The sequence below is a fragment of the Hyla sarda genome, chromosome 1 (assembly GCF_029499605.1).
Source record: "Hyla sarda isolate aHylSar1 chromosome 1, aHylSar1.hap1, whole genome shotgun sequence".
Taxonomy (NCBI): Eukaryota; Metazoa; Chordata; class Amphibia; order Anura; family Hylidae; genus Hyla; species Hyla sarda.
In genome coordinates, this window is record NC_079189.1 from 420918893 (window position 1) to 420931020 (window position 12128).

Below are 12128 nucleotides of genomic sequence, written 5' to 3' on the forward strand. Positions count from 1 at the left end.
AATCTATTGGTTAATTGCAAATCACCTAAAAGTTTCCAGTGACTTTAATGGGATTTGTAGGGTTTCCATCTGGTTCCTATCAATGATATGAGGTAACTTGTCTACTATCCTAGAGACTTTTAATCTACCAAAAGAGGTGTGGCAACATTGCTTGGGCACCCTTCATGTCACAATACCATCTGAGGACTTCACTGTGTGATATACATAAGATATACTCTTCATAGTCTCCAAAAAGTGCCCAAATATAGAGCTTTTCATAACTGACTACTAAAAACCTTTACTGATGTATTGCTATACAATGGCAAAATACTGTAATATTAAAGTAGAATATTAACATAATTGTATCGTTCAGTGTTCACATGATATCACCCTAAAGTATTCAAATATATAACTACTATGTAACAAATTCAATCGAGGTTCCCTGATTTAAAAAAAGAAATGTCCCAATCATATACTGTATAAAAACACTTAAAGGGCACAAAGTATCGTATATACTCAAGTATAAGCCGACCCGAATATAAGCTGAGGCCCCTAATTTCACCCCAAAATCCCAGAAAAAAAAAATAAAATAAATAAAAGTTATTGACTCGAGTATAAGCCTAGGGTGGGAAATACATCATCCCCCCTGACATCATCCAGACCCCCGTCATCATCCAGACCCCCTTCATTAACACCCTCATCATCATCACCCTGTCATCATCCCCCCTTCATCATCACCACCTGTCATCATCCCCCTTCATCATTACTCTGTCATCATCCCCCCTTCATCATTACCCTGTCATCATCCCCTTGTCATCATCCCACACCCCCCCTTCCCCTTGTCATCATCCCCTCCCCCTTCATCATCCCCTTGTCATCATCCCACCCCCCCTTCATCATCATCCCCTTGTCATCATCCCACCCCCCTTCATCATCCCCTTGTCATCATCCCACCCCCCTTCATCATCCCCTTGTCATCATCCCACACCCCCCCTTCATCATCCCCCTGTCATTATCCCACCCCCCCTTCATCATACCCTTGTCATAATCCAACACCCCCTTCATCATCCCCTTGTCATCATCCCACACACCCCCTTCATCATCCCCTTGTCATCATCCCACACCCCCCCTTCATCATCCCCTTGTCATCATCACCACATGTCATCAGCCCCCCCACCTTCATCATCACCGCATGTCATCAGCCCCACCCCCCACCTTCATCATCACTGCTTGTCAATGTCTGATACAGTGGTCTCAACCTGCGGACCTCCAGATGTTTCAAAACTACAACTCCCAGCAAGCCCGGGCAGCTATCGGCTGTCCGGGCTTGCTGGGAGTTGTAGTTTTGAAACCTCTGGAGGTCCGCAGGTTGAAGACCACTGCGGCCTTCGACATCATCCAGCCCCCCCTCCCCCTCTCACCCCCTTTAGTTCTGTACTCACCTCGGCTCGGCGGGACGTTAGGGTGCGCTGGTCCGATGCTGCAGGACTGTCCGGTGGGGAGGTCGTCCGGTGGGATAGTGTTTCCGGGCTGCCATCTTCACCGGGGGGCCTCTTCTCCGCACTTCGGGGCCGGAATAGAGGCGTTGCCTTGACGACGATGCAGAGGGGCGTTAGTAATGAACGTCCCTCTGCGTCATCGTCAAGTCAACGTGACTATTCCGGGGGCCGGGCCCGAAGCGACCTCCCCACCGGAAAGTCCTGCAGCACCAGACCAGCGGACCCTAACGTTCCGCTGAGCGGAGGTGAGTACAGAACTAAAGGGGGGTGAGAGGAGAGGGGGGGGGGGGCTGGATGATGTCGAAGGCCGCAGTGGTCTTCAACCTGTGGACCTCCAGAGGTTTCAAAACTACAACTCCCAGCAAGCCCGGACAGCCGATAGCTGCCCGGGCTTGCTGGGAGTTGTAGTTTTGAAACATCTGGAGGTCCGCAGGTCGAAGACCACTGAGGGCGGAGAGTTCACTCGAGTATAAGCCGAGGGGGGTGTTTTCAGCAAGAAAAATCGTGCTGAAAAACACGGCTTATACTCGAGTATATACGGTATATCTAAAATATAAATAAAAATTGTATTTAATTAATCATCAAAAATACAAATGATAATACATAAATGTAAAATACACACGTATTAAAACACCAACAACAAAAGACATTTAAAAAGTTCACAGACACATATATCACTTACCTGCTGGCATATTGAGGCTGAATACCATGGTGGTGGGGGTGGAGGGGATGGTCCTACTGTCAGAGGAAGCCACATAATATTTTGCTGGTGACATGAACTGACAATTTTACCAGTCTGCAGCAGCTGAGCTCTGGAGGTAGATGCTGCTGTTGGCTGGCACAGTAAGCTCACTCACTGCAGACCCGACATATGAAGTGAGTGCCCGACAATAGAGCCGGACCCTAATCTGATCCACTGTCACCAATGGTTAAGGTTTAAGTGCAGGCTTCTCGGAGAATTGTGAGCTGCTTATCCCTACCAACAAGTGCTTTGGATACCCACAGCACAGCATAGCACAAAAGAGCAGCTACAAAAAAGAAGGTTGCAGCAGCACTCTTGTTCAAAAAATGGAGACGCATTTTTTGATCAAAACGTGTCCCCCATCCACCACGCGGAGGTAGCCTCATTTCAGATGGGACCCTAACACTCATTTCACTCACCTCTGCTCGGCATATGGCCTCTGCCCAGTCAGAGGCCATAAAGTGTGCTAAGAGCCTCCATTTTTTGACCAAGAGTGCTGCTGCAACCTTCTTTTTCGTATACTCTGTATTTGCCACAGCAGCGTGCACCTGTGTATTAGGTAGTCGTGCTGGCTATTTTTCTTTTTGTTTTTGCTGTGCAATTTAGGTGGAGTGGCACAAACTGTAGCTGTGCACCCCTCCCTGTTTAACCCCTTAAGGACGCAGGACGTAAATGTACGTCCTGGTGAGGTGGTACTTAACGCACCAGGACGTACATTTACGTCCTAAGCATAACCGCGGGCATCGGAGCGATGCCCGTGTCATGCGCGGCTGATCCCGGCTGCTGATCGCAGCCAGGGACCCGCCGGCAATGGCCGACACCCGCGATCTCGCGGGCGTCCGCCATTAACCCCTCAGGTGCCGGGATCAATACAGATCCCGGCATCTGCGGGAGTTCGCGATTAAAATGAACGATCGGATCGCCCGCAGCGCTGCTGCGGGGATCCGATCATTCATAACGCCGCACGGAGGTCCCCTCTCCTTCCTCCGTGCGGCTCCCGGCGTCTCCTGCTCTGGTCTGAGATCGAGCAGACCAGAGCAGAAGATGACCGATAATACTGATCTGTTCTATGTCCTATGCATAGAACAGATCAGTATTAGCAATCATGATATTGCTATGAATAGTCCCCTATGGGGACTATTCAAGTGTAAAAAAAAATGTAAAAAAATGTAAAAGTAAAAGTAAAAAAAAAGTGAAAAATCCCCTCCCCCAATAAAAAAGTAAAACGTCCGTTTTTTCCTATTTTACCCCCAAAAAGAGTAAAAAACATTTTTTATAGACATATTTGGTATCGCCGCGTGCGTAAATGTCCGAACTATTAAAATAAAATGTTAATGATCCCGTACGGTGAACGGCGTGAACGAAAAAAAATTTAAAAAGTCCAAAATTCCTACTTTTTTAATACATTTTATTAAAAAAAAAATTATAAAAAATGTATTAAAAGTTTTTTATATACAAATGTGGTATCAAAAAAAAGTACAGATCATGGCGCATAAAATGAGCCCCCATACCGCCGCTTATACTGAAAAATAAAAAAGTAATAGGTCATCAAAATAAAGGGATTATAAACGTACTAATTTGGTTAAAAAGTTTGTGATTTTTTTTAAGCGCAACAATAATATAAAAGTATATAATAATGGGTATCATTTTAATCGTATTGACCCTCAGAATAAAGAACACATGTCATTTTTACCAGAAATTGTACGGCGTGAAAACAAAACCTTTCAAAATTAGCAAAATTGCGTTTTTCGTTTTAATTTCCCCACAAAAATAGTGTTTTTTGGTTGCGCCATACATTTTATGATATAATGAGTGATGTCATTAAAAAGGACAACTGGTCGCGCAAAAAACAAGCCCTCATACTAGTCTGTGGATGAAAATATAAAAGAGTTATGATTTTTAGAAGGCGAGGAGGAAAAAATGAAAACGTAAAAATTAAATTGTCTGAGTCCTTAAGGCCAAAATGGGCTGAGTCCTTAAGGGGTTAACAGGAGGTCTTTTAAATTTATAGTGGATCCAGCATGTCACCCAGTCAGAGGCCATATGACCAGCAGAGGTGAGTGAAATGAGTGTTAGGGTCCCAACTGAAATGAGGCCACCTCTGCATGGTGGATGGAGGACACATTTGATTGATAACAAAAAATGAATGCCTCCCCCCCCCCCCAGGAGCCTCGAGCCCCAGGCAGCCGCCCATACGGACCCTATTATAATCCACCTCTGGTTGTATGTCTCAGATTTAAATGGGCACTCTCATTAAAACTAATTTTTGCTATTGCACTCCTTATGATAAATAAAACATATTTCTAATATACTTTGTTTAAAAAAAAAAGTAGTTTTCTATGTTTTATTTGTGCTTAAAAAAAGCTCAAGAGCACATTTTCCCCCCATCTCATTCACAGACTTGGGACCGAAGTCCGAACACAGGAAGTGCAGCCTGGAGGGCTGAGGGGAGGGGGTGTGTCCAACCAGCAGCATATGGCAGTTAAGTGTGAGAGGAGCTATGATTGGATGAGGCTGAACACCCCTGCCCTCAGCCCTCCAGGCTGCACTTCCTGTGTTCGGACTTCGGTCCCAAGTCTGTGAATGAGATGGGGGGAAAATGTGCTCTTGAGCTTTTTTTAAGCACAAATAAAACATATAATATATATATATATATATATATATATATATATATATATATATATATATATATTTTACTTACCATAAGGAGTGCAATAGCAAAAATTAGTTTTAATGAGAGTGACCATTTAATATTCAAAAGATGAAGTTCGTGCCCTGGTCCATGAACAATATAAAATCTGTCCATTGTGATATTTTCTTAACTGGCAACATATTAAGAATCCAGAGTAAACAATTACAAATGTCCATACGATCACTTTGTGTTGAGCTCTGACAGATTTGTGATGTGATTTGTGGTGTCGTGAAAAACATTGCTTGTTGAACTTGTCATCATTTTACGCCATTGGTGCATTCCATTACAAAGTGGCTTGACCTACTCGAAACATTGGAAAAAGCTGCCTAATGTGCCCTGTAGTCTTTCATTGTGGCAGTTCTCCAATTTGTAGAACTGCTAGGGAATTGGACAGTGAGGACTGATGATGCTTTCTAAGTCCTATTTGCTTTCTCATCAGTTGCACATGAAACACCCCAGGCTAGGATTCTGAAATAAAAAACCCATTGGTTCAATGTCCAAAGAAATAGCCCGGCAGACATTTCATTCACTGGTAAACCACAGGATCTCCGAGTGATGTGTGACATTAATGACCCCGGGAAATGAAAGATGTATCTGCAGCCAGGACGCTGCCTCCGAGGATGGTCTGAAAAATTCAACATTTAATCAATGTTCCAATGCAGGTTTCCTAGAGAGACTTGACAAATAGCAGGAAAATACTGTACATGCTTTATAAAACACGCACAAAGCTACTATGCTCTATACATTTGCCTAAGAAAGGGAAGCCCTATGACTGTGATACATGTACAGTTCATTGTAGTTAACCAAGCACTCCATAAGTAGGATGTGTAAAAACAGCGTCAGGTTGTATGGTGTGATTATTATTATTATTGATGCTCTGTGCAGATGGCGGCATTCTTTCAGATGTTGCTATTGTCGTCCTATTGATTATACAGAACATAAACCATTTTGTCAAATGCACTGAAAATGTGCCGTAATTGAGGCGCATCCATTCAGATGGACTACTGACTAATACCCAAGGCATGAAAAAGCGACTATTTGAGCACTGTTTTATATTGTCAGGCAGTTTTTTGTATGAAGGCAACAGTTTAGATTTGACTAAAATACTGTATTTTTCGCCGTATAAGACGCACTTTTTCTTCCCCAAAACTGGGGGGGGGGGGGGGGGGGGGGGGGGGAAGTTGGTGCGTCTTATACGGCAAATACACATTAAAACCCTGTCCTATCGCGGCGGTCCCTGCAGCCATCAACGGCCGGGACCCGCAGCTAATACAGGACATCACCGATTGCGGTGATGCCCTGTATTAACCCTTCAGACGCGGCGATCAAAGCTGACCGTCACGTTTGAAGCGAAAGTGACACTAACTCGGCTGCTCAGTCGGGCTGTTCGGGACCGCTACGGTGAAATCGCGGCGTCCCGAACAGCTTACAGGACACTGGGAGGGACCTTACCTGCCTCCTCGGTATCCGATCGGTGAATGACTGCTCCGTGCCGGGATCCCCTGCATGGCCGGCGCTCTCCTTCGTCGTCATCACGTCGTCGCGCATGCCGTCCCGTCATCCAATAGAAGGGGCGTGCATAGCGACGTGATGGCGGCGACGGAGAGCGAGGATACCGGGCAGCAGAGACATTCCGGAGCGACGGGGACACCCCGGGGACATGGCCACAGCGATGGAGGGGGACATCCAGGGCAGCGGTATCGAGCAGTGACGGGTCCGGAGCGGCGGGGACACATGAGTATTACCTTCTATACCATTGGTCTTCAACCTGCGGACCTCCAGATGTTGCAAAACTACAACTCCAGCCGTTGGCTGTCCGGGCATGCTGGGAGTTGTAGTTTTGCAACATCCGGAGGTCCGCAGGTTGAAAGTTCAGAATATTTTTTCTTCTAGATTTTCATCTTTTAAAATTGGGTGCGTCTTATATGCCGGAGCATCTTATATGGGGAAAAATACGGTAATTGAAATTATTCAGAAATCCTTCTTCTGTAGTACTATAATATTGTGGAGCATTGTAGTGGTGGCTCCTGATATAAAGGGTTAATGTGCTGCAACATGTGCAGACAGAAGGAGGTTTTATTTGGAGCCGCATTTTATTTGAGCTCCTGCAGACACTGAAAATTAGAACAAACAGCAAATACACTAATTTCATCATAGAAACAGGGATCCCGGCCAAACTTCAGCCAAAAGAAAAGGGATCAAGGCCAAAATGAATAATAAAAATAAAAATGACAAAAAAGTGTACTACACATAATTGTAATAATTCAGCTTCAAGCCAGAAGAGCAGACCAGGGTTCACCTTTTGATCATTTGTGGAAAGGTTGAAATATACCCTCACTGGCCACTTTATTAAGCACAAATGTTCAATTGCTTATTAACACAAATAACTAATCAGCCAATCACTGAATGAATTTAGGCATGTAGACGTGGACAAGACAAGTTGCTGAAGTTCAAACTGAGCATCAGAATGGGATAGAGAAGGGATTTAAGTGACCTTACATGTGGTATGTTTGTTGGTGTCAGATGGGCTGGTCTGAGTATTTTAGAAACTGCGGATCTGCTGGGGTTTTCATACACAACCAGGGCTCAAGTCCTGCAGGAATGTGTGGGAACTGAGTTCCTGCACTTTTTTCCCTGCAGGAACGTCATTCCCATTAGTAGGAGTCCTGCAGGACCAGCCCTTGAGTGGAAGAGTTCCCACACTTTGTTTTCCCAGGACTTGACCCCTGTACACAACCATCTCTAGGGTTTACAGAGAATGGTCAAAAAAAAAGAGAAAATATCCAGTGAATGACTCAAATAACCACTAAGGTATACCAACCAAGGTATTCAGAGTACCATCTTTGAATGTAGAACACGAACAATCTTGAAGCAGATGGGCTACAGCAGCAGACGAACACACCGGTGCTATTCCTGTCAGTTAAGAACAGGAAACTGAGGCTCAAGATCACTAAAATTGGGCAATGAGAAACTGGGAGAATGCTGACTGGCCTGATGAGTCTCCATTCTGGCTGCAACATTCAGATGGCAGGGTCAGAATTTGGCAAAAACAACATGAAGGCATGGATCCATCCTGCTCTGTATCAATGGTTCAGACTGATAGTGGTGGTATAATGGTGTGGGGGACATTCTTAGCACACTTTGTTTAAACATGTCCTTCCCTTCATAACCACAGTGTACCCGTCTTCTGATGGCTACTTCCAGCAGGATAATGCACCATTTTGCAAAGTTTACATAATCTCATACTGGTTTCTTGAACATGACAATGAGTTCACTGTAGTCCAATGGCCTCCACAGTCACCAGATCTCAATCCAATAGAACACCTTTGGGACGTGGTGGAACGGGAGATTGGCATCATGGATGTTCAGCCAACAAATCTGATGCCATCATGTTCATATGGACCAACATCTCTGTGCAATGTTTTCAGCACCAAGCAGAAAGTATGCCACAAAGATTCATGCAGTACTGAAGGCAAAAGTGGATCCAACCAGGTACTAGCAAGGTGTACCTAATAAAGTGGCCATTGAATGCAATTAATGCAATAGTAAAGAAAAGAAAAAAACAATTGGGGATATTTATTAAAACATGTGCAGAGGAAAAGATGCACAGTTGCCCATGTAAACCAAGCTGATCACTTCTACTGACAAAAAATGCCTGTATTAAACCTTTAATACTATCCTTGAAATGCGTTAGCTGTAATTATCTAATGTTATTGTTCCATATCACTTTAACAGTAAATGTGCCCCAACGGTATAGAACATACAACATACCATATATACTCAAGTATAAGCCAAGTTTTTCAGCACGATTTTTCATGCTGAAAACACCCCTTGGCTTATACTCGAGTGAACTAAAAAAAAAAATAATAATACCAGTGGAGGGGTGGTCCGGGCCGTCCATCTTCGGCCATCTATGCCGCAGGGACCATTCGGTGGGGAGGGTTAGTCATTCCAGGCTGTCCATCTTCACCGGGAGGCCCTGTCCTCCGCTTTGGGCCGGCCCCGAACTAGTGACGCTGCATTGATGCCACCACGCAGGGATGTTCATGCGCAGGGACATCATGGACACCTGCTGCGCACGGACGTCCCTGCGGGTCGTCATCATCGCAACGTCACTAGTCCGTGGGCGTCCCAGAGCGGAGAACAGGGCCTCCCGGTGAAGATGGACAGCCGGGAACGACTAACCCTCCCCACCGGACAGTCCCTGCAGCATAGATGGCCGAAGATGGACGGTCCGGTGAGTAGAAAACAAAAGGGGGGTCTGGATGATGACGAAGGGATTGACAGGCGGTGATGAGGAAGGGGGGGATGATGATGAGGAGCATGATGACGGGGTGATAATGACAGGGTGATAATGCAAGGGTGGTGGTGATAATGACGGGGTTGATGATGACGGGGGTGTTAATGACGGGGGGGTCTGGATGATGACGGAGGGGATGATGACATGGGGGGATGATGTATTCCTCCCCCCCCCCCCCAGGCTTATAGTCGAGTCAATAACTTTTCCTAGGTTTTTGGGGTGAGATTAGGAGCCTCGGCTTATATTCGGAACAGCTAATATTCGAGTATATACGGTAATAACAGAATGTCTGGCTACTAATAAAACCTGTTAAACTAAATTTAAATACATATGACCCCGTCCTATCCTGCATATAGTATGTACCAATACCTCGCTTCCCAAAAGCCCCGGGGCTTCTAAAATACCAGGTTTAGATGAGATCATTGCTACATTTTGCTACAAGTGTAAACTACTTTTTGTCAGGAAGAACACGGATTAATTCATAGAACATTGCCCTAGTACTTTTCGAGTTGCGCAGGCTTGTTGTGTAGTCATTTTATGATAAAGCTAGGGTGTTATTTTTCCATCTGTCTGGTACTTCATTTTAAATTGTATTAAAGAGATTCCCAGAAGTGAATAAATAGAAGCTGGAAACTCGGTGTTATGGGAGGATAAGCAGAACAGTGAAATGATTCTGATGGATTGGTCCTGCAATGCAGAGATCAAGAAAAACTGCAATAAACAGAAGATTTTACAGTGTAGAAAAAGACAGACGCATATAGAAAACAGGCGGATCCAAGTGAATGCTCATCTCCGAACAACGCTTTTTAGATTACTTACAAAATTAATAAAAACTTAAATACATTTGTAAAAGAATTACATTACTTATCTCTCGCTGATCCCGAGGTATAGACTGTGTTACAGTCCAGAGCAGTTTTCCCAACCAGGGTTCCTCCAGCTGTTGCAAAACTATTATTTTAACAAAGACTGTCTGGGCATGCTGGGAGTTGTAGCTTTGCATTAGCTAGAGGCACTTTGGTTGGGAGACATTGGTCTAGAGCAGTGGTCTTCAACCTGCGGACCTCCAGATGTTGCAAAACTACAATTCCCAGCATGCCCGGACAGCCGTTGGCTGTCCGGGCATGCTGGGAATTGTAGTTTTGCAACATCCGGAGGTCCGCAGGTTGAAGACCACTGGTCTAGACCAATGTCTCCACACCAAAAAAAAAAAAAAAAGAAAAAAAACTTGGCTTAATGTAAAATGATAAAACTAAGGGGAAATGGACGATAGCTATTAATTAGTTAAAAATGAAGACTTTAGGAAAACAAACACGGTTGGGGGCTGTAACTTGGAGGGGAGGGGTACAGTTTTGGTGTTACCTACATTTTTTATGGGGGCGGTCCCCTCCTCAAAGAAAAAAAATATATACAGAGTGTGGGTTACATTTTCTAATGAAGTCAGCAGCACAAATAATGACAGTGATGAAAGAGACAAAAATGTCTTTTATGACGTGTTCCATTACTGGTTCTCAGTAGTGTTGAGCGGCATAGGCCATATTCGAATTCGCGAATATTCGCGAATATATGGACGAATATTCGTCATATATTCGCGAATATTCGCATATTCGTTATACCCTCGTTTTATTTTCGCATATGCGAATATTCGCGCATGCGAAAATTAACATATGTGAAAAGTTGCATATACAAAATTAACGCATGCGAAAATTCGCATATGCGAAGATTCGCATGTGCTAATTTTCGCATATGCGAATTTCCACACGTCAGTCTTACACAGTAGTATTACAGCCTTCTTTACACCACATAAGCTGGAAGCAGAGAGGGATGATCACTGTGATGTGTACTGTGAAGAAAAAAAAAAAAAAAAAAAAAAAAAAAAGAATATTCGTAATTACGAATATATAGCGCTATATTCGCGAAATTCGCGAATTCGCGAATATGCGATATTCGCGAATAATATTCGAATTGCGAATATTCGCGAGCAACACTAGTTCTCAGTATCATACAAATCACTCCAGGATAGATTGCCATCTGATTTATAGTTTCTAGAAAGACTACCTATCTTAATCCCTATCCCCAGCATTGTTCCAAATCTCATTCCTGTTCCCCAACAGGGCTTCCCATTTGTCCTCCCATCTGATTTCTGGCCCAATGTATGGTTCCCATCTCTTAATCTCAGAATGGATCCCCTCTCATCCCTAATTCCTAGCATGGCTCCCCAACTCATTACTGGTCCACTGTATGGCTGTACATCTTATTCTGTGTCCCCAGCATGGCTCAGTATCTCACTCTAACTTGAGGGGTTCTCCAGGAAACTAAACCCATAGTCCATCTGTTCCCTCTCATCAATCTATATAGGGAACACTTAAACAACACAATGTAACGCCAAGTCAATCACACTTCTGTGAAATCACACTGTACACTAGGAAGCAACACTGATCGACAATCAATTTCACATTCTGTTGTGCAAATGGACCAGACAACAGGTGGAAATTATAGGCAATTAACAAGAGGGTCCTAATACAGGAGTAGTTCTGCAGGTGGTGACCACAGACCACTTCTCAGGTCCTATGCTTCCTGGCTGATGTTTTGGTCACTTTTGAATGCTGGCAGTGCTTTCATTCTAGTGGTAGCATGAGATGGAGTCTACAACCCACACAAGTGGCTTAGGTAGTGCAGCTCATCCAGGATGGCACATCAATGCAAGTTGTGGCAAGAAGGTTTGCTGTGTCTGTCAGCATAGTGTCCAGAGCATGGAGGCGCTACCAGGAGACAGGCCAGTACATCAGGAGAAATGGAGGAGGCTTTGGGAGGGAAACAACCCAGCAGCAGGACCGCTACCTCTGCCTTTGTGCAAGGAGGAGCACTGCCAGAGCCCTGAAAAATCACCTCCAGCAGGCCACAAATGTGCATGTGTCC